Source organism: Lutra lutra, chromosome 7 (assembly GCF_902655055.1).
Source record: "Lutra lutra chromosome 7, mLutLut1.2, whole genome shotgun sequence".
NCBI classification, from domain to species: domain Eukaryota; kingdom Metazoa; phylum Chordata; class Mammalia; order Carnivora; family Mustelidae; genus Lutra; species Lutra lutra.
The window spans coordinates 47,621,549-47,644,488 of NC_062284.1; the positions used below are offsets into that span (position 1 = coordinate 47,621,549).

At 52.1% G+C, this 22,940-nt stretch overlaps 1 protein-coding gene across 3 annotated transcripts in view; it reads left to right on the forward strand.

Moving 5' to 3' along the window:
- The window catches only part of SMAD3 (SMAD family member 3), a 118,098-nt gene that overhangs the window by 17,549 nt on the left and 77,609 nt on the right, over nt 1-22,940 (forward strand). The window contains exon 1 of one of the 3 annotated variants that reach the window (XM_047738480.1): nt 20,730-20,834. The exons of the other annotated variants lie outside the window; for them this stretch is intronic. The gene's annotated coding sequence lies outside the window, so the exon portion shown is untranslated. Of the gene's footprint in view, nt 1-20,729; nt 20,835-22,940 lie in introns of those variants that run through there. 3 annotated transcript variants of the gene reach the window in all.

Below are 22,940 nucleotides of genomic sequence, written 5' to 3' on the forward strand. Positions count from 1 at the left end.
TTTTTTAGTATATTATTTTTTTAAGATTTTATTTATATGAGAGACACCACAAGTGAGCATGAGTGGGGGTAGGGGTCAGAGGGAGAAGCAGACTCCCCACTAAGCAGGGAGCCCGACACCGGGGCTCGATCCCAGGACCCCGAGATCATGAGCTGAGCCAAAGGCAGATGCCCAACTGACTGAGCCTCCCAGATGCCCCTATTTATTTAATTTGAGAGATAGTAAACGCAAGTGCATGCACGTGCATGCGGGGGTGGGGGCAGAGGGAGAGAGAAGCTCAAGCAGACTCCCCAGTGAGCTGGGATCCCAACTTGGGGCTCGTTCTTGGGACCCTGAGATCACGACCTGAGCTGAAAGCAAAAGTTGGATGCTTAACCAACTGCACCACTCAGGTGCCCCTGTGCTGTTTTCTGGATGCTCGTGTTTTCCTAGGGGGACGAATTAAAGCTTTCATCTTACTCTCTACCTTCAGATATGGCCCGTTCCTCCTTAATGATCTCACTTAATTCCATCATAATCCCTGTCAAATTCCCCAGAAATTTACTAAGCATCTTTAGTCGGCGGTGGTGGTGGGACCAGACACTGCGGTGGCCTGGCAGTTGTAAATGCACAGTTGACTTGGACAGTCATGCATACTTCTGCCTTTCTGACGCTTCTGGCTTATGCTGGAATGAGGCCCGCCTGATGGGGATCCCCTCCTTGCTCCTTGGCCAGGGGAAATCAGAGAGCAATTCCCACTTAGCCCAAAGCACGCTTCCGCTGCGTCTAGGCACCATTCCGTCCATAGTGTCGTAAAATACAGGAAGGAAGAGAACCACGTTCACAGGTTGGTTAGAGATTTTAAACCAACATTCAGCTCTCTCGTATCCCCAAGAAACCAGAATCCACCACTGGCTGTCTGTGCGTCAGGCCTGCAGCTCAGCTCAACAGAGTGTCCTTTTAAAACCGCAGTTAGGATCCTCTTTGCGAATGGCTTTTTTCATGAACCTCAGCCAGCAGGTATATTCTTTGAGGATTACAATTTGACTGACACAGTCAGGAATCTTTAGAGAGAAGCATCCTTTTGTCCTCAAGCTGTTTTAAGGTCACTGAGGCTTGAAACCTTCCAGAGAGGAACTGGAGAACGGCCTCTGAGAGTGTCCGGTAAGTGAACAACGAGCCTTCCTCTGATGCTGCTTTTGTTGAGTCCGTCTCCGTAGGGGTTGCTCTGTGCTATCAGGAGAGAGACCTAGAGGCAGAAGGTCCTAGTGGGCCAGCTTGGTGACCTTGGGTGAGTCACTTGACTCCCCCAGCCCCTGTTTTCCTCCTTTACAGACCAAAGGCGTTGGCTTACCAGGCTTTTAAAGTTTCTTCCACTGTAAAACTTCTGATTCTCGAGCTTGCATTCAAAGAAATGACTGGCTGCGTTACTCATTCGGATAGTTTCGGGATCACTGTAAAATCGCTGTGGGGGCTTGAGATGGGGGCCCCCAGAAGACAGAATGGAAAAAGATCAGAGGCTCAAGGTGAGCCGTGGTAACTGGGACTCCTGCCTCAGAACGTTTCACATTTGGTTGTCAGGCTCCCTGTAGAAGGTCCCTAATGCTTTATGAAAACTCTGCTGCCCAGACTGTATCCCAGACCCGTGATTTCGGAATTTCTGCACGTGGGGCCTGCAGGAATCCGTATTTTAAAGTTTTCCTGGTGATTGTGCAGCCATGTTGGAGAATCCCAGCCTCAGATCTTATGTAAAGCTGTGGTTCGGTGTTACCGACAGCTGTTCTGGGGAGGGGGGGGATGGGGGGGCATGATTGCGGTTGCTTAAAAAATAAATAAATAAAAAGCATATGCACTCAGACAGCAAAGTTCTAGATTCTAGCAGCGCGTTGGTTTGGTGAGCACAGCGGCCGCTACCCTGAGGTTTAGAGCTCCGGTTCTGTCGTATCTCTGGGTCAGTGGTTTCTCGACATCTCTGAAGGAGTGGAACCATCTGTAGTTGGTTACTTCTGCTCAGGAAACTCCGAGCACTGAGTGGGGGGTGGAGCCCAAATGGATTAAACAGGCCATTACACACACCCACACTTTTTTCGAGAAACGAAGTCAGAAGCCTTGGCCAACGTTGGTGTACCTTCGTGTCAGATCTTTGGCAGTGCCCCGGGTGGATTCCAGGGGCTATGGAGGCACGTAGGCTGTTGTCCCTGTCCTTCGGTGACAGTGGTCCTGCCCTTGGTTGAGAGCATGGGCCACTTCATGAGCTGTAACATTTAAACACTCCCCGTTGTTAGTGGTTCACAGCAGGGCAGCCATCCCTGCGGCCTAAGACATCTGATGGGGTACAGCTGTTTGGGTTCCACATTAATGGAAAAGGGCCCAAAGGGGAAAGGCCAGCTAAATGTGCATCTCTTTCAGGTGGTGGTTCGGAATGCAAAGGTGACTACTTAAGTTGGTGTGGAATGAGCTATGGAGGAAGGAGAACTTATCCATTCTGATCAACTCCAAAGAGTTTCACAAAGGGGGAGGTGTTCCAGGAGGTTCTGAGATGACAGACTTTGGGGTAGACACATGGGCTAGATGTAAGTTGCCGTTTTTGAGATGAGCGAGGAGTACATCAGTCGACAAATATTTATGGCGCTGAGCAAGACACCCAGAGAAATGGGAAATGCGGTCCCCATCTCCACAGAGCCTGTAGTCTCCCTAGGGGCTTAATACCTAAGTGGGGGAGGGGCATAGTAGTGAAGGCCTGCTCTACTGTGGTCACGTGGTGAGTACTTGGGGGTTCAGAAGGAGAGGGGATGGGACGGATGCATCAAGGAATGTGGGTGTGAACCAGTAAAAGGGAGACACACCCACCCACCCCACTGTTGTGCAAGTCCCCCCCCCCACTTTCAACATGACGTTGATGTGTTTTAGGGGAACAGCCCTAGTGGGCACCTCCTTGCTAGCAGGAATGACTTTCTGTTCTTGCCCCCATCAACATTCTTGGCTTCCAAGAGTAAATTTCCGTTAGCTTTTTCAAAAGTCTTCCTGGAAGGGAGGGGTGCGCTTGGCCAGACCCCTGCTTTGATGACCACCATCTGCCCCCCTTAATTTTCTGCATAGTTTCAGTTGGAGCGTCTTTCTTTGCTGGGCTGAGAAATACCATGTAATACGATTGGTCCTGGTTCCAGTAGCCACCTGGCACCCTCTCGGCGGTGGCTGCGTTTCAGGTATGGATGGGAACGATTCTCCGTGCTTCAGAAAACTCATGTTTGTCCCGTGCGCAAGCTGTGTGACTATCCGTCAAGGCGGGACTGGCTTCTTGAGGTCCTGGCTGTGGCCAAGGCTGTTATTTCTCTGTGGGTAATTATTCCAGGCTTCACGGTCACGAGCTGAGTGTAATCGGGGGCAGATAAGAAAGTTATATATAGAGCAAAGTACATATTTCTGAAGGTGGGTGGCAAAGCCATTACACGTGTGCGCGCGGGCACGCGCGCGTGTCTCTATGTGTTTAAAAAAAGACCTATATTTTCTGGGCAGCAGAATTTAAGTTTCCAGTAAACATCTCCCTCCCTCGTTGCTTCACCTTTTAATTTTGTGTTTACGGGCTCTGCGATTTGAAATGGTTTGGCCGTGAGGCCAGCCCTGCCTGAAACGGGTGGAGCCGGCCGGGACCTTTGGAAGCCCTGGTTTAGGTCAGAGTTCTTAGAGTTCCTCTGACCAGCTGACTGGCAGCTCAGAGGTGATTACTCGAGCTCCTCTACAACAAAAATAGAAACCTTGAGCCTTGGGGGTGGGTGGAGGGCGGGGATCTGCATTTATTAGTTTATCCCCCATGACCACCTCGGGGGCCAGGAGAATCCCCTGTGGGTCATTCTGGGCCGGGGTCGGTTTTCTCGGTTCCCCGTTCGCCCACGTGGATGGTTCTGCTCTGGAAGTCAGAACTTTCCAGAGCCCCAAGCCTGGGACTAATTTTCAGTGGGGCACACACTGGGTTTAGCTGCTGCTGAGCGGAAGTGGCCTCTCCCGGGCGTGGGGGTGGGGTGGGGGGGGTCACATTGTTGTTCTTTCTTCGCTTTGCTGGTCAGCCGGGGAAACATGGGAAAGGGAGGCAGATGAGCAGGAGAAGCTGGGGAGGAGACCCCCCCCCCGCCCCCAAACCGCAGAGCTGTCCGCAGCTGTGTGGTGGGGATGGCAGCAGAGGAAACTCAGTGGTGTTTTGCTGCTTTTCACAACACTGCCAGTTGGGTGCTGCTGGGAAGACCATTTCAGAGCTGCCCCTGCCACCCCGACAACAGAGGCAGCACCCACTCTGGGGTGAGGAGGGAAACCGCTTCTGCCAGCAGAGTCTGCACCTGGGAGTGTGTGGCATGGCCCGCCTGACCTCATCCCTTTGTCAGGGTCCCCTTGCTCTGGACAGAGAGGGCCCAGGGAAGCTAGAAGGGGGGGGGGCTTTCCCCCAGAGACCCTCAGCCCCTGACTCGCTGTTCCCAGGAGACCCCCATAGGTGTCAGCACACCCAATAGCTTTCTTTTACAAAGTGGGCTTTTTCAAAAAATTGGGGTGTGTGTGGGGGAGGATGGCTGCTTTGGGTTGTTGGTTCTGAAGAAGCTAGGCTATGATCATGGCTGCTGCTTTCAACAAATTCTCCTTTTGCCTTGAAGCCTTTTGGGGATGGCGAACAGCAGGAAAACGTGCCACGTTTTCTTCTGTGACCTCCTTCACATCCAACCTCGTGGTGGGGGAATGGTTGGCATGCTTCTAGAGCCCGCAGAGCAACTGCCCATTGTTCTGTCTTGAGACCACCTTGGATGGGGACAGGGCAGAGGGGGTCTTACCCCTATTTTGTAGGTGACCAGGGACAATTTACCTGGGAATACAGAAGCAGGGACTGAGGCTCTTCCTCTAATCCTTTGTCTGTGGTTCTTTGACTACACTGTGTGGCCTCAGAAATAAATGTGAGGATAATGGATTCTTTTCCAGCTGCTGTCACAGGGAAGGGGACACCGCCACCATGTCCTACCCTATGTACAGTGTTTTGCCATGTACAAAGCACATTCATGTATATGAATTCATTTCACCTCTGTGACAGTCCCTGGAAATAGATGCAAGTCTAGATGAGCAAATGGAGGGCCGGAGGCCCTGAGCGACTTGGCCCAGGACACCAGCCAGCCAGCAGCCCAGTGGTAAGTGGGTGGCGCTGGCTGAATGCCCTGGAGGGGGAAGCGAGAGTCCAGTGAAGCCGTGGGTGGTGTAACTAATGATTGGAGGCAGTAGGCTTGGCTCTTCTGGTCTCCTGGTTCCTGAGCGTGAGCCTCTCACAGAGGGCCTGCTTGTGCACGCCCTGCCCCATGTGGAAGCCTAGACCAGTGTGTGAGGAAGAGCTACACCCAGGTCAAGTGAAGGGCCCCCTGAGGGCGTGGTGACAGGCTGCATGGGAGTGCCTGAAATTGGGGTTCACCCTGCTCAGGGCGGGGCATTCCGATTCAAGAGGTGAACTTCAAAGGGCATGTCTGGGAATATGGCGGTTTGGGTCATGGCGCCCCTCCTGCTGTGGTAGGAAGATCGAGGAGTCTGGAGTCTGACAGGTTTGTTGGAAACCCCAGCTCTACTGTGTCGTAGCCGTGGGCTCCTGGACAGTGACTTCAATACTCTGAACCCCAACTTGGGGATCCTCAGTATGTCCTTTGGAAGTTTGAGTCCCTGCCACAGTATGGGTCTTAGAACAGTTACTCTTCTAGTCAGAAGCAGCTTGACAGGCTCTGTAGTCCAACCCCGTCGTTGACAGAGAAGGAATCCATGGCCCTGAATGGTGTGATGAGTAGCCCAAGATTGTAGTGAATTAGCAGCAAAGCCGAAGTTAGTTAAGACCAGGTTTCTTGATCCCAAGCCTGAGTGTTTTGTTCATTTGCTTGGGCTTTTCATGAACCTGGGGTTGTGTCTATTTGTTCACCCCCTCACAGATTTCCCTGAGTAGTTAGTTATCTTACAAGGTAAAGTCCATTAACACCCACGAAAGAATGTGTGAGGCCTCTGATGTCAGCGTCTTGGGGAGAGGAGCATGGATGGGAGATCAGGGCAGGGCGCTAACACGTATGCTCGTCTGACGTGAACCATCGTCGGTTGAATCCCAGTTTTCTAAGTGTGCCTGAGGGTAAGTGAGGTTCAGCTGCTGTGACGGTCCACTGGGGGTCTTGGAAAGGAGACTTAGGTTTCTCTTAAAGAGCCTCGATGCTTCCCGTTTCTGCATTCCCCACCCCCATTCCTCTAGTGCTTTCAGTCCTCTTTGGCTTGGGGTTGGAAGTAGCCCATCCTAGTGGTAAGCCTCCAGTCCATTCTGAGTGGTGCCGCTCGGCTAAAATATTACCAACAGACCACCAAACTGCTCTTTGTCCAAGGTTAAGACCCTCCTTCCCCACTTGAGCACTGGATTATCTGCTGTAGGGTTCTGTCTTGAGCTCCATGAGGGAGACTGTTGGTTCCAATGCAGGAATCCAGGATTTCTTATATCATTACCATCTGGTTTCACAGAGTCTGTTTCTTTAGACTTCTGTCACCCTCTTGGGAGAGGAAAACCCCAGAATAGTGTAAAAATGAGACACACACCCCCCACTCCCCAGCTTTGCAAGTGTGTGCACATGTCCGCCATGCTGCTTGGTGGACGGGGGCCGAGCAGAGTCCTCCCAGGTTTTCCACATCCTTGTGTGTGATTCCTGTCACCCAGTCTCTGGGACCCTGTCCCCTCTGAAGGGATTTCCCAGGAGGTTTGAGGCCTGAGCCTGGCCTGGGGTGGGAGCTGTCTCCATGGTAACAAGGCCTGAAGGTGGTTTGGGGTGTTGCCCAGCGATCTGCCCTGCCAGGGAGACCAGGGTTCCAGCGCTGTGGCACTACGACGTGACCTCTTCAACCAGTGAGTCACTCACCCCCCAGGTAACCACCAGTACTTTCAGGGGAACTGCTGGCATCATTGTGGCTGTGGCCATGGTTTCTCCAAAGTCAGGTGTGTGTAGAAATGAAAGTCCAGGGACTAGTTCCTTAGATTTGTTGACACGGATGTATGGCTCCCCTACCTTTCTCTCATAAAGACCCGTCTGGTTTTCTTATAAGTCATAGGCTCAGTACCAGCTTTACATATTATTAATAGATAGCCAACACTCTTCTAATATGTTGGGGAGAAAAACCCTTATTTTTACACCCTGATTTTTACATATTTTCTAGAGTTGCCCATCTGGGTTTGTGTTTTTATGTGGCTGTCATCAGTGCATCAGTCTGTCAAACCAGGAAAGCAGGAATTCCATCCAGTACTTACCACAGAGGGAAGTTAATCTGGGGCCTTGGTTATACGGGTGATAAAGGAGCTGAGAGCCAAATATGGGAAGGCGAGGTGACCCAGAGCTTTTTGGCAGGAAGCCACTGCCCCTTTTAGGTTGGAGGGACAAAGGGAGAAGGTTGTGTTCCCAAAGCCCAGGGTCAGGGTCACCGGTGGCCTATCTAGAGTGGACGCAGCTGCCTCTCCCCAAGGTAGGGAGAGAGGGAAGAAATGTCCTGGCTTTTCCCCTCCTCCCACCCTCCAGTCCCCTGAGTGCCTGCTGCTGTCCAGACCCCACCAGATGCCCCTGAGGTGGGGCCTAGAAAGTCAGGCTTCAGCTCTGGGGGATAAGAGCAGAACACGAGAGGATGAGGAGTGGATCAGAGGGCAGACGGGGTCCGGATCAGCCTGGGGTGCAAGCTTCTTTTCTAATTTAATACCATCAGAAGCATTTCCCTTTGTTTTTCCATGGTCTCCATACTTCTGCATGTTAACTCAAGTGAAAGTACCATGCTTAGCCTGCCCATTCCCCAGCTGTTGGGGGAGTGCTTAAAATAATGATAATTCCATGGCTCTCGAAGTGTGGACCCACCAGGAGGCTCAGCATCACCAGGGAACTTGCTAGAAATGCAGAGTCTCAGGCCCCACCCCAGACCTCCTGACTCAGAAACCCTGTGGGTGGGTCCTACAGTCTGTGCTTTAAAAGCCCTCTGGAGTGGAGGGGGGCTGCTGAGGGCCCTTCTAGTTTGAGAAACAGTTATGGGCGATGCCACACCTCACTGAAGAGGGGGACGGGATGCCGAGGGTGCTGGTGGTCAGGTCTCTTTATCCAGAGCAGTGTGGTGTAGGGCAAAGGCGCAAGACTCCAGCGCGGTATGCTTCTGGGGTCATGCTTCACCCTTGCCTTTAACCTTGTGGTTCCTCTTTCCTCTTTCGTTCAACGGCTAAAAATATCAAACCATGGCGGTAGTGTGAGGATTAAACGAAATCATGGGCACAATGGTCCCTATATGGGGGTCTTCTGGAGCTTTGCTGAGGAAGTGTGGCAAGAGCAGAAAATTGGCCTTGGTACCAGCCCTTGAAGTGTGTGGTCTGAAAGTCAATGCTGAGCGCTTAGGAAGCTGATGAGCAAGCTTCAGGTCTGTAGGAATCTTGGACGGAGCCTCGCATGTTAGGAGTCAAGCTTTCCTGCCCCGCCTTGCTTTTATTAGGGTTCTGACCTGCCCCTGTGCTTACCCCTTCTTGTCCCTCTTGTCTAGCCACTTGGTGGAGTGGAAGGAACCCTGGCTGCCTGTGCTGGCTCTGTGTTCCTGGGCAGCCCACTTAACCTTGCTGAGCTCTACTTTCTTTACCTGTAAAACCTCTGCCTTGTCTCCCTGGATAGCCCTGGTGAAGATCAGGTGGGTCGATGGACGTGACCTCTGCCTTGAATCTTAGTGGGCCCCAGGAGCGGAAAGCCTTCAGGGTCCACATCTCTGCCAGGGCCGGCTTTGCCACCCCTGTAGGTCTCGTGTTCTAGTCCCGATGTGGAAAGTACTAAATTTGAGTTTGTCAGCGAGGGCAGGTATCCGGGACCCCCCCTTGTCCTGTCACAACCTGTGGGGAAGCACTGGACCGGGGTCTTCCACACGTCTTTCTCTCAAACTCCTCCCACACCCCGACCAAGTAGGGAGTCTTATGAGAAGTAACCAGGCTCAGCCAGCTGAAGAGGAAGGATGTGAGCGAACCCCTGAGGGGACAGCAGAGGCCCACTCTGCCTCAGAGCCGTCCATGGAGTCGCTCCTGCTGAGCCGGGAAAGAGGAACAGAGGAATAGTTCCTGCTGACCAGTGGTGATCCACTGGGCCCCCAAGTCCTGTGTGTGGGTGGACTAGACAAGCTGATGGGAGCTGGTCGGGAGAAGCAAAGGCAGCCAGTCCTTCCCATCTTCCTGCCTCTGGCAGGACCTGAGAGAAACTTGGTGGAACAACAGGAGGAGGACCAGCCGCCATCCGGCCACAGACTCTGGTGCCTTCCTCACTTAATGGCTGGGGGACTGAGGCTCAGAGACCTCCAACGGTTTACCTGAGGTTAAACAGGCAAGGAATCTGGGCCCAGATCATGTGGTTTCTGGGCCAGGGCTCTTTGCGTGACACCCGAGTGCCTTGTTGAGCCGGGCATGGCCGGCACTTTTCCAGCTGGTTTCCTGATTATTCTGCGGGAGGCCCTGGGAAGGGGAGGGGGGAGTCAGGACAGTGAGTGGCTGGCATGGTGGGTCCTTGGGGGAAGGACCCAGAAAAGTCAGCCAGAGCCCCGGGCAGGGCAGAAGATGGGCCCCACCCTCCAGCCAACAACCACGATCCTACTCTGTGGGCCACACCTAGAAGTGACCTCAAACTGGGGAGTGAAGCCCCTGGGAGGAGACTGCCAGTCGCTTCTGCTAGGCCTGCATCTGGGGGCGAGCAGGTGCCATCATCCCACCCGGGCAGGGTGGAGGGCGCTTCCCCGGCTGCCTTCTAAGGTCGACTCAGCACAAAACAATCTTCTTGTTCAAGCGCGGCTCAAAATTGCCACCCTGAGGAGAAGGCTGTGGCAGGGCCGGGTGGGGCGTGGTAACATGGAACTCCGGGCCTGCCTGGGCAGGTCTTAATGACTTTATGACTGTGGTGGAGGCAGGACCTGAGCTGTTAGCTCAGTAAGTATACGTTATTGCCAGTGCAGCCAGGAGTCGAGGATCATAATTACCCGAGATCGGCTTTACAGGCACTTAGGGACGCGTACTGGGCTGCACCAAGCTAGGGAAGAATGTGGCCACATCACTTAACAGGTGTCTCAAAAGAAGCCTTCGCCTTAATTCTTTATTTATATGCCAGCAAGTTTTTTGTCTTCTTTTTTGCTTTCCTCTGCTGGATTTAAATGCTCTTGAGTTCTAAGCCGGCTCCCCAAGCCTCTCAGCAGCTGGCAGGGCTGCATGTGGGGAGGGGGTGTTTAGAAAACTCTGCTGTGTCTCCTTTAGTCTCCTACGGCATATTTTCCTTGTGATGCTTCTGGCTGCTGTGTGTGTGTGTATCACGCACGTGTGTGTATGCACACACGATTTCCCCCACACAGAGCGATTCTCAGATGCTTTGGATACTAGCAGAATGTCCTCCCTCCAGTGTAACTGAATTCTGACACTCTCTACCTGGAGACAGCATCAGATGCCACGGGGTAAGGGCTCGGTCCCACAAGACCACCACCCCCCATCCCACAGCAGATGCCCACTCCCAAGTCCAGGTTGATATCTGCTCCGACCCCTGGGCTATGGATCAGGGGTTCCCCCCACCCCCTCCCGGGGCTCAGTTAATCTGCTAGAGTGGCTCACAGAACTCAGGAAAAAACATTTTACTGGTTTGTAGGATACGAGTCAGGAACAGCCAGAAGGAAGAGACGCATGGGATAAGATAGGGAAGAAGGAGCTCTGACCCTTCATGTTCTCTGGAAGCCCAGCTCTCCTGGCATCTCCCTGGGCTTCCCAACACGGAAGTTCCCTGAATCCCATCCTTTGGGGGTTTTGTGGTGACCTCATTGTGTGAACATGATTAATTAAGTCGTTGGCCATCAGTGATTGAACTCAATCTTCAGCCCTTCTCCCGTTCCCAGAGGTGGGAGCAGAGGTGGGGAACTGTGACGGAAGGTTCCAGCTTTCTAATCACACTGTTGGTTTCCCTAGTAGCCAGCTGTCCATCCTTAGGGACTTTCCAGAAGTCCCCTAGCTTACAGAAACCCAGCTGTGTTGGAAAGGGCTTGTTATGAATAACAAAAGAGACTCTTTTCACCTTCATTGCTCTGGAGCTATTTCAGGAATTATAACAAAACAAAAGATGCCCTTAAGGCTCTCCTCTAGGAAATTGCAAGGATTTTAGGAGTTATGTGCCAGGAACAGTGGACCAAGACCAAATGTATATTTCTTATTATAAATCACACTATCACAAGGAACCTCAGCGGGGTGGTGATAAGTCCAGAAAAGTCAGCTTGAGCTGACTGGATGGGCAGGTCTTGGGCAAGTCACATTACTTCTTTGAGCCTCCGTTTCTCTAGCAATAAAATGAGGATAATGATGCCTGTCTCTTAGGGTTGTTATAAGATTGAGTTAAAATGCGCATACAAAGCTCAGCTCAGTGTTTGTCACCTTGCTAAGAGCTGGTAAATGGTCCCTTCTTCCCTTTCCTTGGTGTTGACCACATAAAAAGGTGGCGGATTGCTCACCCAGCCAACTATACTGTGTGGACAAAGGAACAGTCCCACGGTATGGCAGCCCCAGTAAGGTGAAACAAATGCCTGTGAAGTCCCCCAGCCCGTCAGGTGCTGAAGTGGGTAAGCATTTTAATCCAGACCACTTTTATGTTTCAGTATTGAATCCCTGAACCGACATTTCTGGGACACAGGGCCTCTGGGTAGGGGGACTTGAGCTAATTTGGCTTTGGACCAGCCAGCAAAGGAAAGGACAGGCGTGGGAGCGTGTCTTGAGCCTGTCCTTGACACGGGAGTGGCTGGTATCAAGGCCAGCTTCATGGGCACTGGGCCTGCGCCATCACACACAGCCCCACACTCAGGAGGGCCCCGTGCTTGGGCCAGCGTTTGCTGTCAGCATCTTGAAATTCTCGATTTTCTTTGAGCGAGGGTTTTTGTAAGCAATGTCCGGGGAGTCAGTGGAGGGTATGCCTAAGTAGAAGAGATAGGCAGGCACAGTGCTCCTTTCTGCCCTAACAGGACAGAAAGTCCTGCCACTTTCCATTTGAACCAGAACTTGAGAAAGAAGGCCCTGCCATTCTAAGAAACATTAATGACCAAGAAATCCTCTCCTCTGCCTTCTGACTTGTGTTATGCCCCCTATCAGCCAACGGCTCATGCTGAAAATGATGACGTAGGAGAGGGAAAGCCAAGTTAGCCGATAGTGCCTTTTCCTTTCAACCCTTCTTCCCTCAGGATGCAGAGGCTAGAGGCTTGGTAGGATGCGTACATACCAAAAAGTGGAGTAAGAACAGCTGAGTGAGTTTTGGGCCGTATTGCTATTATTCTGGTGAAGTCGCAGTGTGTATGTTTGTCCAAGCCGCAAAGTACCAATTGTGTAATTTCAGGGATTTCACATACGCATGAAATGCTCTTATGTTTGTATTTAAAACTGCATTGCGTAACCTAAACAAGAGTGATAAAATACATGCTAATAATTTAAAACTTTCACTTTTCTTAGAATGCTATTAAGTAGCAAATAAAAAACCACCATAACAAGTCAGGACAGAGACTGTGGAAGGAAAGGAAAAAGTTCTCTGCTTTAATACTGTTAATGTTACTTTCTTCCTACTTTCTGCCCGGAGGGCTCCACATTTTCATTTTGCCCGGGGGCCCACCAATTATGGAGCCCTTGCTGGCTGGCATCCCAGGACTGGAGGTCTCACGCTGGTCTTGTACACACAGGCCTTTTGGTAGATCCCCGGCCTCCTCATACTGTCTTCCGGGTCGCAGGGCCAAGAAAAAACATATAGACAGGGGCGCCTGGGTGGCTCAGTGGGTTAAAGCCTCTGCCTTCGGCTCAGGTCATGATCCCAGGGTCCTGGGATCGAGCCCCGCATCGGGCTGTCTGCTTAGTGGGGAGCCTGCTTTCCTTCCTCTCTCTGCCTGCCTCTCTGTCTACTTGTATTCTCTGTCAAATAAATTAAAAAATATATATATATAGACAAGTGAGCCTTGACACTTGCTGTCTCTGAGGTTTCTAGGCTGTTCCAGGGGTTGAGGGGTCTGTTGATAGAGTTCAGGAATGCCAGAGGCTCCACACACAGCCTTATAGGAGGTGTTTTGGGGCCCACTGTGCATTCACTCTTGTGAATTTTTGAGCTGTTTCGAGGCTCGAGCCAACAATGAGCTGAGAGAGGCCCCTGGTTGAATCCAGCGCTGGCTTGGTCTCCTTGGGCAAGGAATTTCTTCCTGGACGTTTCCTCATCAGGTGATCCTCAGTTTTTCTGCTGTAATGTAGCTCACACCAAGAATGTGAGCCTCTTGGAGGCCCATCCTTGGGTCACCTCTTGTTTTCACTTAAGTAGTTCTTGTGTCTGAGGCAGGTTGTGGGAAACTTGGTTTCCCTGTTTGTAAAATGGGGTTAATGGTAACTACTCATAGGGTACTGAGTACAGGGAAGGAAGTTAACATTGTGTCTGGTACATAATGTTGAATAAATGGTTAAAATGGTCAGGACATTGAGGGAGGAAGAAAAATCCCTAGAGGTGCTAGGACCAAAGTAGTAGCATCTGGGGACCCCAGCCTTCTGGGTCTAACCTCAGAGAGTCTATGAGTACAAATGCCTATGGAACCTTTGCCTCAGACTTCTGAGCAGCTCTTCAGACCGTGTGTTCCTGGAATGAGGGGAACTGGAAGTTACTGGAATGAGGGGAAAATGACGATGTTTGAACTTTGGAGGTCTGGGTTCTTTGTCTTCTCACCCTTTGTCATGTAATCAGCGGCAGTCCCTTCCCCACCAAGCCTCACTTGCTTCATCTGTAAAATGGAGCCACGATGGGTCTGCCTGCCCTACAGCACGAGGCCCCATGGAGGGGACACGTGAAGAAGTCTTTCCTAAGGTTCAGTTTGAGGTGCTGTGTTAGGAAGAGCTCTCCAGTGTATCTTCCATGTTTATTGAAATCTTGCTCACTATTGTCACGAGAGATGAAGAGGCAGTTGCCTTGCCTGGCCTTCAGTTCTTCCTCCGTGAGCTGAGTGGAACAGACTTGGATGAAGCATGAGCTGCCCCGTGAGGCAGGTTATAAAACAAGGAAGAAGGGATGGGGAGGGAGAGAGAGCAAGAAAAGCCACAGCATTTGGAATTGTCCCCTCTCTGGAACCACAGTGGCGGGCTTCAGGGACTCAGGAAGGGGTGCAGCCCAGCCTTGCGGTTGACAAATGTCAGATGATGGGAAGAGAAAGGCCCGTCTTACCATGGCAGGGGTTTCTCGCCATCCCCTGCCTCCCGAGCCCCGGTAGCTTGTTACTCCCTGGCTAAGAACTTGGCAGCACCGAGGCAAACCGCAGAGTACATCTGAGGCCCAGATCTGCTCATTTCGAGGGTGGGGCCGCGTTTTTCTCCTGCCACAGTGAGCTAATTAAAGAAAACAAGCTTTGGGAGTTGGGAGAGAACTGGCCACAGAGGACCTGGGGAAGATTTCTTTGGTTGCAGAGGTCTCCACGGTCCCGGAAGGCAGGTGGAAGTGGGCATCCGGGGGCCCCCACATCCTCGTGGTGCCTGAGCTGGGAGACCCGGATGGAGATGGCGGAGGGCCTCCCCGAGAGGGGAGATCATCTCTGTTTGTGAGGGGACCCGTGTAGAAGGAGTTCAAGCTACCCACGAAGACGGGTCGGTGTTTTGACATGCTTCGCAAACACAGACGGAGTCCTGGAGTGAATTCTGTGAATCACGATCATTCACATCGCTGGGGCATTTTGGATTCTCTCACTGGCCTCAGGGAACGTGGGTGCGCCTTGGTGTGTTCCCCAAGAGTAAACCAACACCCCAAGGTGGCTGTTTTCGTTCCAGGTCTCGGGGCTGGAAGGTGAAATAAGGACTCAGGACTTCTGTCTCCTGATGGAACATGCTAATTATGTGAGTGGGGAGGGTGGGGAAGCAAACATTAGTTCCCGCTGTCTGTCGACTGCCCCTGCCCTCCAGAATGGGACCCCAAACTCCTCTAACGGCCACGTACTGTTTTATGGAGAAGGTATATTACGGAAACATTGATGGTGTAAATTGAATTATGTCTTAAGCATGACAGGAAAACCATTTCAAGGAATCCTGTTGTGGGTCATTTTGAAAAATGAAGAATTACACTATCTCCCCAGCACTGCTCTATTTTGGTTGAGTTCACATTGCAAGATTGCTTAAAAGAGGAGTCCCACTGTTCTGTTAGCTGACGATGGTCGCTGCCTACTCCTCCGGTCTCAGAAGGGGTTCCCACAGGTGGGAGCACTGGGGGAACAGCTGATGTGTGCAGAATGTTCTGATCCATGTACCCCAAGATGTTGGGACCTGGGGGTGGCCTCAGGGGGCATCCAGGCCACGGATTCCCAAGTGAGATGTGGTGTCCCACCGCCAGCCAGACGCACGAGGAGGAGTTGTTAGGGATGACAGTGATGATAAACATGAAACTCCAGCCCATTGGGCACTCACCATGTTCCCACAACCTTACGTAGGTGATCTTACTTAATTACTACGACTCATTCGTAGTACTGAAGTTTGCAAATGACCTAGCCATTAAAGGCATGTTCCTCTATACAATGAAATATTTTTCACCCAAGAAATGAAGTACGTGGCATGGCCCAGATGATGGACGTTGGAAACGTGATGCTGAGGGAGAGAAGCCAGGCCCGTAAGACCGCATATCGTAGGATGCCATTGATGTGAAATACCCAGGATATGTAAAGCCACGGAGCTGGAAAGCAGATTAATGGCTGCCAGGGGTCCAGCAAGGGGAAATGAGGAGTGCCTGTTTCATGGGTACAGGGTCTCCTTTTTGGTGATAAAAGCGTTCTGGGACTGAATAGATGTAATGGTTGCAAACATTGCGCCTGAACCGAATGCCATAGAATTGTGCACCTTAAGACAGCTTATTTTCGCTATGTGCACTCACGCACGATATGTAGTTTTTAAAAGTGTATTCTTCTCATGGCGTCCCTCTCAAAGCTTGGGCTCTCCTAGGCCTGCATGGAATGCAAGAGAAAGGGAAGGGGTCATTTTTGTGGACCTGCAAAATAAGCTGAAATAAGCTTGGGGCTTTCTTTTTATTATTATTATTATTATTATTATTATTTATTTATTTGAGAGAGAGAGAGACAGTGAGAGAGAGCATGAGCGAGGAGAAGGTCAGAGGGAGAAGCAGACTCCTGTGGAGCCAGGAGCCCGATGTGGGACTCGATCCCAGGACTCCAGGATCATGACCTGAGCTGAAGGCAGTCACTTAACCAACTGAGCCACCCAGGTGCAGCTTGGGGCTTTCTGATTCAGGTTCCACCTTTATGAGGACCCGGAGACCCAGAAAGGACTAGTCCCTTGCACAAGGGCGCACAGAGCAAGGTACCAGAGTCAGGATTTGGATCCTAGCATCTCGCTTTCCGTCAGGAAAATTACAGTGGGAAAGTGGGTACTCCCTGGCATCCCTGGGTACATTCTGGGCTGCAGAGCTTCAGCTCTATTCACCTGGTGTTTGGTGCTTTCCTTGAGTACCTGGGGAACCTGTCCCAAGCTGGTGGGACAGCACCTGTGTTAGCTCAGCTGTCAGTAGGCCCTGGGGCTGCTCAGTAGAAATAGCCAAAGGCCTGGGCTGTGTCCCCAAGCATGTGTCTACAACAATTCCACTTGCACTACTCATGCAACATTTAGCAAAAAGAACCAATTATGTGTAAACACATACAGGCGGTGTTCAATGGGGGGGACTTAGCACGTGACACTGCTTCTTCTTCTCTTTTTGACTGTGAACATCTGACGCTACAGGAAATAAGAAACTTTCCAGTACCTAATTTGTGCTCACTCTGCTTTCAACCCCTCTTGGCCCCAGCACAGGGTAAATGAAACTGTAGCTTATAGTAATATTTATGTATGGAAGTCAATGAGCTGTTTAAATGCTTGGATGTCAGAGAAGGTTTCAAATGTAGCAAGGGGTCCCCTCCTCTTCCTGGTTGTGTAGTGGCTAGGTCTGCCTTCTCTCTTAAGTCAAGCTCTGGCATTCTGTCCTGGCGATGATGGTGACAATAGCGTTGCCATTTACGAGACTGAACAGTAGTTGAATTAAGCATGGATCTAATCCTGAGGATGTGGTGAATAACGTTTCAGAGTCTTGGAAGTCTAGTTTTTATCTCGGTAGGATCCAGGGAAAAGCAATGACCAGATGCAGACCTGGTGTCCCTCTTAGCGACGTGACCTTCGAGAAGTAGCCCGAGGCCTCTCCCAGCCCCTCCCACATCACGGAGTCGGGGGGAGCGCCCAAGCCAGCGGATGGACGTTCCCAGGCAGTTGTGAGCTGCCGAGGCTCTTCCTGGGGTGACTGAAGGAGACCGAGGGGTGGGAGGGGCTGAAAGGACTGAACTGATGGGCACACTGGTCTACAACTGCGGGTGGGGACGGGGTGGCATTTGTGGCCCTTTTCGGGGGAGCCTCTGTTGTGGGCCGCTCGGCTGGGAGGCCCCTGCTTAAAGGCCTTGTTGGGAAAACCCAGTCCCTGCCTCCCCAAGTTCACAGTGTAATTGTGTTTTTCATGGGTCACCTGGAAGGCCACACACTGAGAGGGCGTGCAGTTGGCCTGATGAAGCCTTCAGGCCCCCAGGCCCACTGTGCTGTTCAGACTGGAGCACGGGAGAAATGCGCTCTCTCTCTCTCTCTCTCTCTCTCTCTGTGTGTGTGTGTGTGTGTGTGTGTGTGTGTGTGGTGGGGGGAGAATGTGTATGTGTTCTGAGAGAGGAGAAAGCCAGGGGAGTACGATGAGTCAGATTTACCCACTGTTTTTCCCCCCTTTGAAATGTGTTATGCTCACACACACAGAGCAGTCATCCGCTTGCACAGAAATGTGTGAAAACCACTTAAAATGTGTGAAATGTGGCCCTTTTGAAAGTATGCCTTCTACCCACATGGTCTGGGGCACAAATGGGTTTGTGAATGTTCAGCTCTTTCCTGATCTACAGGAATGTTGTCTTTGCCAGAGGTGCTTGTCTCTGGCCAGCCCCAGCTGGCTTGTGTGTGTGTGTGTGTGTGTGTGTGTGTGTATGGTACACAGGTGTGGGCTGTGTGTGATGGCATCAAGGTTCTAGAGGTTCTGTTCTGTGAAACAGCTGGAATTCTGGACTCCGTGGTCCTGGTGGGACCATAGCAGGCGGCTGTCTTGGACGGTCTGGGAAGAACTCATCACCAGCCCCCTGTAGGCAGGTTCTGTGGTCCCCTAGGCCTGGTACCTCAGGTCCTCCAGAGCCTACCACTCTGTGGATTTGCCTTCTCTGTGGGCCTCTGTTCCTTCCAGATGAGTCTCCTCACAGCTCCTCCCCAGCCTGCTGTATCCCCACCCACTGCCTTGCTTTGGCTCACCCGTATGCTTCCTGGGATGCATTCCCAGACTTCTCTGTACCTTTCTGTCTTTAAAGCCGGGAGCTAGCCCTGCCTCCCCTGTTACATCTTCCTTGACTCTATCCCAGCTCACTGTGACCACCTCCCCTTTCTCTAAATGGTCTCCTGAATCACCTCCTGGGTCTGGCACAGAGTACACGCTCCATAAATATTTTTGGACGTGGCCCTGTCCATGATGGGTTACTTGCGTCTGTGTCATTCATCTCTCCGGGTGTGAGGGCCAGCATCCCTGGAAAGGAACTGTGTCTTAGTCTTGTTTTTTATTACCCCACCCCCCATCCCACCAGCTTACAGAAGCGTGGTAGATAAGATCCCGCAAGGCCTAGACACTTCTCTCCCTGTGGTGTCAGACACGGTGTACAGCCTCCTTGGCACTTACCTCTATCCTACAGAGTGAGGATAGTAAGATCTACCTGACCTAGGTCAAAGGCTACCACGAGGATCAGGAGAGAGTCTTGGAAAACCACAAAGTGCTGTGCAGATGTGAGTTAGTAATGGTCTTGTAGGTTGTCAATAACATGTGGCCTTGACATGAATGCCGGGTCCATTGTGGGGCTTGGAGGACAGGTGGAGAGCCCGTGTATGCTGCTGACCTGGAGTCCAAGACCCTTGAGATCCTCTCACCATCCTTGGGCCTCCGTTTCCTTGGCTTGACTACCCTTTCCAGCTCTGACACTGGTGGTCTTGGAGCTGTGTGGCAGATGGGGCGGCGGGGTGGGCTTCCCTCTCCCGTGTGGCTGGAACTCAGCCAAAACAATCAGGAGGGTTTCCCTCCAACCTTACTGTTTCTGAGTCGGCCCTAGCAGCTTTGATGTCCCCTCAAGGGATCACGCTGGACCTCTTTCTTTTCCTGGGCCTCACTTATTGCTAGATCCCCATGAACACTTGCTTGGACTAATGGGAGAGGCTCTTTGTACCATGTAAGGTGGCAGAATTTTTGTCACCCCTTTGTAGAGGTGTTGACATTTAAGGGTGGTTGGAATGATGGCAGTGGAGGCAGGAAATCTGGAAGAAGGGAAGGAGCTGCACAGTATGTGTAACAGATCCCAAACCAGCCTCTGCTGGTTTGGTGGTGGGGGTGTTCAAAGGCAGGAAAATAGATAAGATCGGACTTCAGGATTTTCACCACTGTGCCCCCCCCCCCATTTTGTCAGCTTGCATCTTGGGCCTGGCAGGGCCTGGGTATTCTTCAACTTTTGTAACCCCCACACGGCACGGCGCCTGGGTGTGCAGTGTGCTCAGTGAGCACGTGGCTTCCAGTTCTCCAGAGACGGTCCAGGTATACGTGACGTTGTGGGTTAAATACCTATCGGTGTGTCTGATTCTGGAAGACAGACCTTCTGGGAAGAAAGGACTGCCCCCTGGAAGCTGTCATCTCTGTCCCGTCCTTCTGCGTTTTGTGGTCACACTCCCATATTCCTGAATCCCGGGGTATCTGGGATGGGGAAGGAGCAGAGACTCCCTTTATGGGGACTTGACGTTGTTCTGCACATACTCAGGGACACAAATTCACACTGACCGTGGGCAGGGCCCTTTCTCCATAGGATTTCCTATTAGCCCCCTCGGTGCTGGCAGGTGCTGCGGGCAGGTAACCTTGGCTGGAGGCTTGGCGCAAATGACAGAGCTGACATGGGATCACTGTATTCCGTCCTAGCTTGTTATCTTGTTTCCTCGATGGTCATTGTCACACGAGAAAGGACTTCCTCTGTGTGCCTCCCTTTGCAGAGACCTTGGGTGTAGATAAATTCATCCACTGTGTTGTCTGAATGCAACCGTTTCTGTTCAGAACTGGGATCTTGTGGAAAGCAGCCTCCTCCAAGGAGCCTGCCCCCCCCGCCCCCTCCCCCACCTCCGTGTTCCCAGGAGACTCTGGTCTGTCTCCCAAGCCCTGATTCTTCTTCCTGTTTAGCACTGCTGTCTGCTTCTCCTTTGAGAGCTTCTGGGGGAGGACAGACGGTGGGGCGTCCCACGAGCGATCTTCTTTGAGAGTTTCATCTCGCAGGATGTCCCAGTGGCCGTTTATCCCGATCTGCTTTGCTGCTCTCCCCCAGGGGTTTCGCTGGCAAGCTGCCCACATACCACCTCAGCCGATCCAGCCTGGCTGCCTTTGCTCCTATGGCCAGGACCCTGGAGAGGGAGAGCGCGCGCGTGAACTCTGGCCTGGAGTTCCTGTCTGGACCCTGCTGCTTGACCTTGGCCAAATCAGCTTGGTTTCTTTGCTCCTGTTTGCTCCTCTGAAAACAAAAGGGCTGGCCTAGGGGCTTTGGAGGTTCCTGTACTCCCTGTGCTTCCTCTGCTGTCTCCAGGAAGGCAAGCATCTCCTCTGTCCTGCAATGGGAACTTGGGCTGAGGGGCTGGCTGGGTGAGGGCATGGTGTACCCCCATGCCCCAGTGGATGGCCCGGACCTCGACCCGGAGGCCATGAGGCCAGGGTGCTGAGAAGCCTCGGGGGTGTAAGGTAAGCAGAGCCCTTTTGGGAAGTGAGGGGTGTTATTCAGCCTTGTGGAATGCCGAGGCATGGCTGAGCCTGGGCAGGGCCCCTGTGGCTGTATTTCACGGCCTTGAAGAATGGCTACTGTATGTACCAGTGATAAATATTAGTCACCCTAGCAGCTGAAGGAGGTTCTGTGCTGCCTTTTTGACACTTCCAGAAAAGGGAAAGCCTTTCTCTGACAGCACACAGGAGGGAAAAACAAGAATGTGTCTCCTCTGAGCTCAGGTGCCAAGAAATTCCCTTCCTGGGATGGCCTGGCTGAAGATCCCACAGGATTTACAACCCCCCAGTGACCCATCTCTGCAGAGAGGGCCTGTGAATGCAGGCTGTTGGCCTGCTCTGTTGGGCCACCTCTCCAGGCCTTGCTCAAGCACGTCCCACATCTAAGTGTCAATCTACCTTCCTCCTCCCTGCCATCTGCCCAGCCTCCTCCAGTCTCCCCTCTTTCTGTGAAATGACCACCATCCACTGTGTTGCCTGAGCTACACCTGGGGAGGTCATCCCTTCCTGCTTGCCATCCCATCCATCACTAAGCCCTGTTGGTTCTGCCTCCAGAATATCTCCACCCATCTGCTCCCCCATCTTGACTGGGGCCACCTCCTCCAAATCAGGGTATCTCTGGCCTGGCATTCCTCCTAATGAGTCTCTCTACCTGCATCCTGCTCTCTGCTAGCTGCCAGAGAGATCTCTGTAGAATGTGTGTCCTATCATCTGGCACATGCGCTAAAATCAGGGCTCCCTGCTGCCTTGAGGGTAAGGGTCTGAATCTTTGATGAGGCTGTGATCTGGCCTCACCTGCCTGGCAGGCCTCCCCGCCCCCCACACCCAGCTTGGCTCTCCTCCCTCCCCACTCAGGCCTTTACATTTCCTTCCTCAGGCCTTTGCACGTGCTGTTCCTTCATTCCCATAGTTTGCGGCTAATGTGAGTCAGGTCTTAGCTTAACTCTCCCCTCTTAAGAGAACCCTCGCGGTTTACCCCTCTGTTTAAATCCTATCCCCTGATATACTTCCTGTTCTTTTCCTTCATAGCCCTTACCCCAGCTTGTAGTTCTAAGTCTGTGTGGTTATTTGTTTACTGTCTGTCTACCCCTCAAGGACAGGGACCATCTCCTTTGTTCTCCACCATGCCCCGGGGCCCAGGACTGAGGAGCTGGGTAAATATTTGCAGGATTGTATGTAGAGGACAGTCTGCTTGTTTGAGCTGCCGTGGCCCTGGCACCTTGGTTCTCTTGGGGCCTGTCCCCTACTCTCCAGCCCCGACTGGGTGGCCATAGAGCACCGGTGTCTCCTGGCATCACTCTTTTGGCATCAAAACCTATCCGTCCCCCTGTCTCCGTCTTCAGCAAGGTAACATGTCGTATGATTACCTAATTCACACTTAGGTGTTAAAGGTGCTAATGACCAGTGTTTAAACCCCAGGGGATGCAAAATGATGGCATCAAAACATATCATTCCCCAGTGGTTTAAGATTCTTCAGGAATATCCAGAGAGCCCAAGTAGAGGCCGGTCTCCCTAGGCAGGTTCGAAAGGCTCAGTCTGCACACTTGTCTTCCACGTCTACTCCTCTGGCCTTAGGTTTCCAGGCCTTAGTCATCTTCCTCCCCTACCTGAGGCCCATCCCAGGACCTGGCATGGGCAGGCCTTCAGTTCATGTTTACTACATGGTTTTAAAAGAAACAGATTTTACTGACTCATGTGTGAATGAAGCGTTTGGTGTAGTCAGTCGGCTTTGGATGCCAGAGGAATGACAAATAGTGGGAACTTCAGGCACCGTGGCCATGAACGTGCCAGGAGACCGGGAGAGGGAGCTTTATGCGGGCAGAGGGGCGTGGCTCTTCAGAGCCCCTGAGTCCAGATCTCTCCCCACCTCTCACACTGGTCACTGTGTTTTAGCCACCTGTCCTTCTGTCCCGCATCAGACTTATCAGCTCTTTGCTTTCCAAGGTGCCAGAGGAGAGGAGGGGGTCTTGTCACCCCATTCTTCTCCTCAGCTGGGGCAGTTTGTGGTCCTTGGCAGGCGGAGGCCCACAAAGCCCCAAAGGGCTGAAAATCATGCCTCGGAGGAGAGCA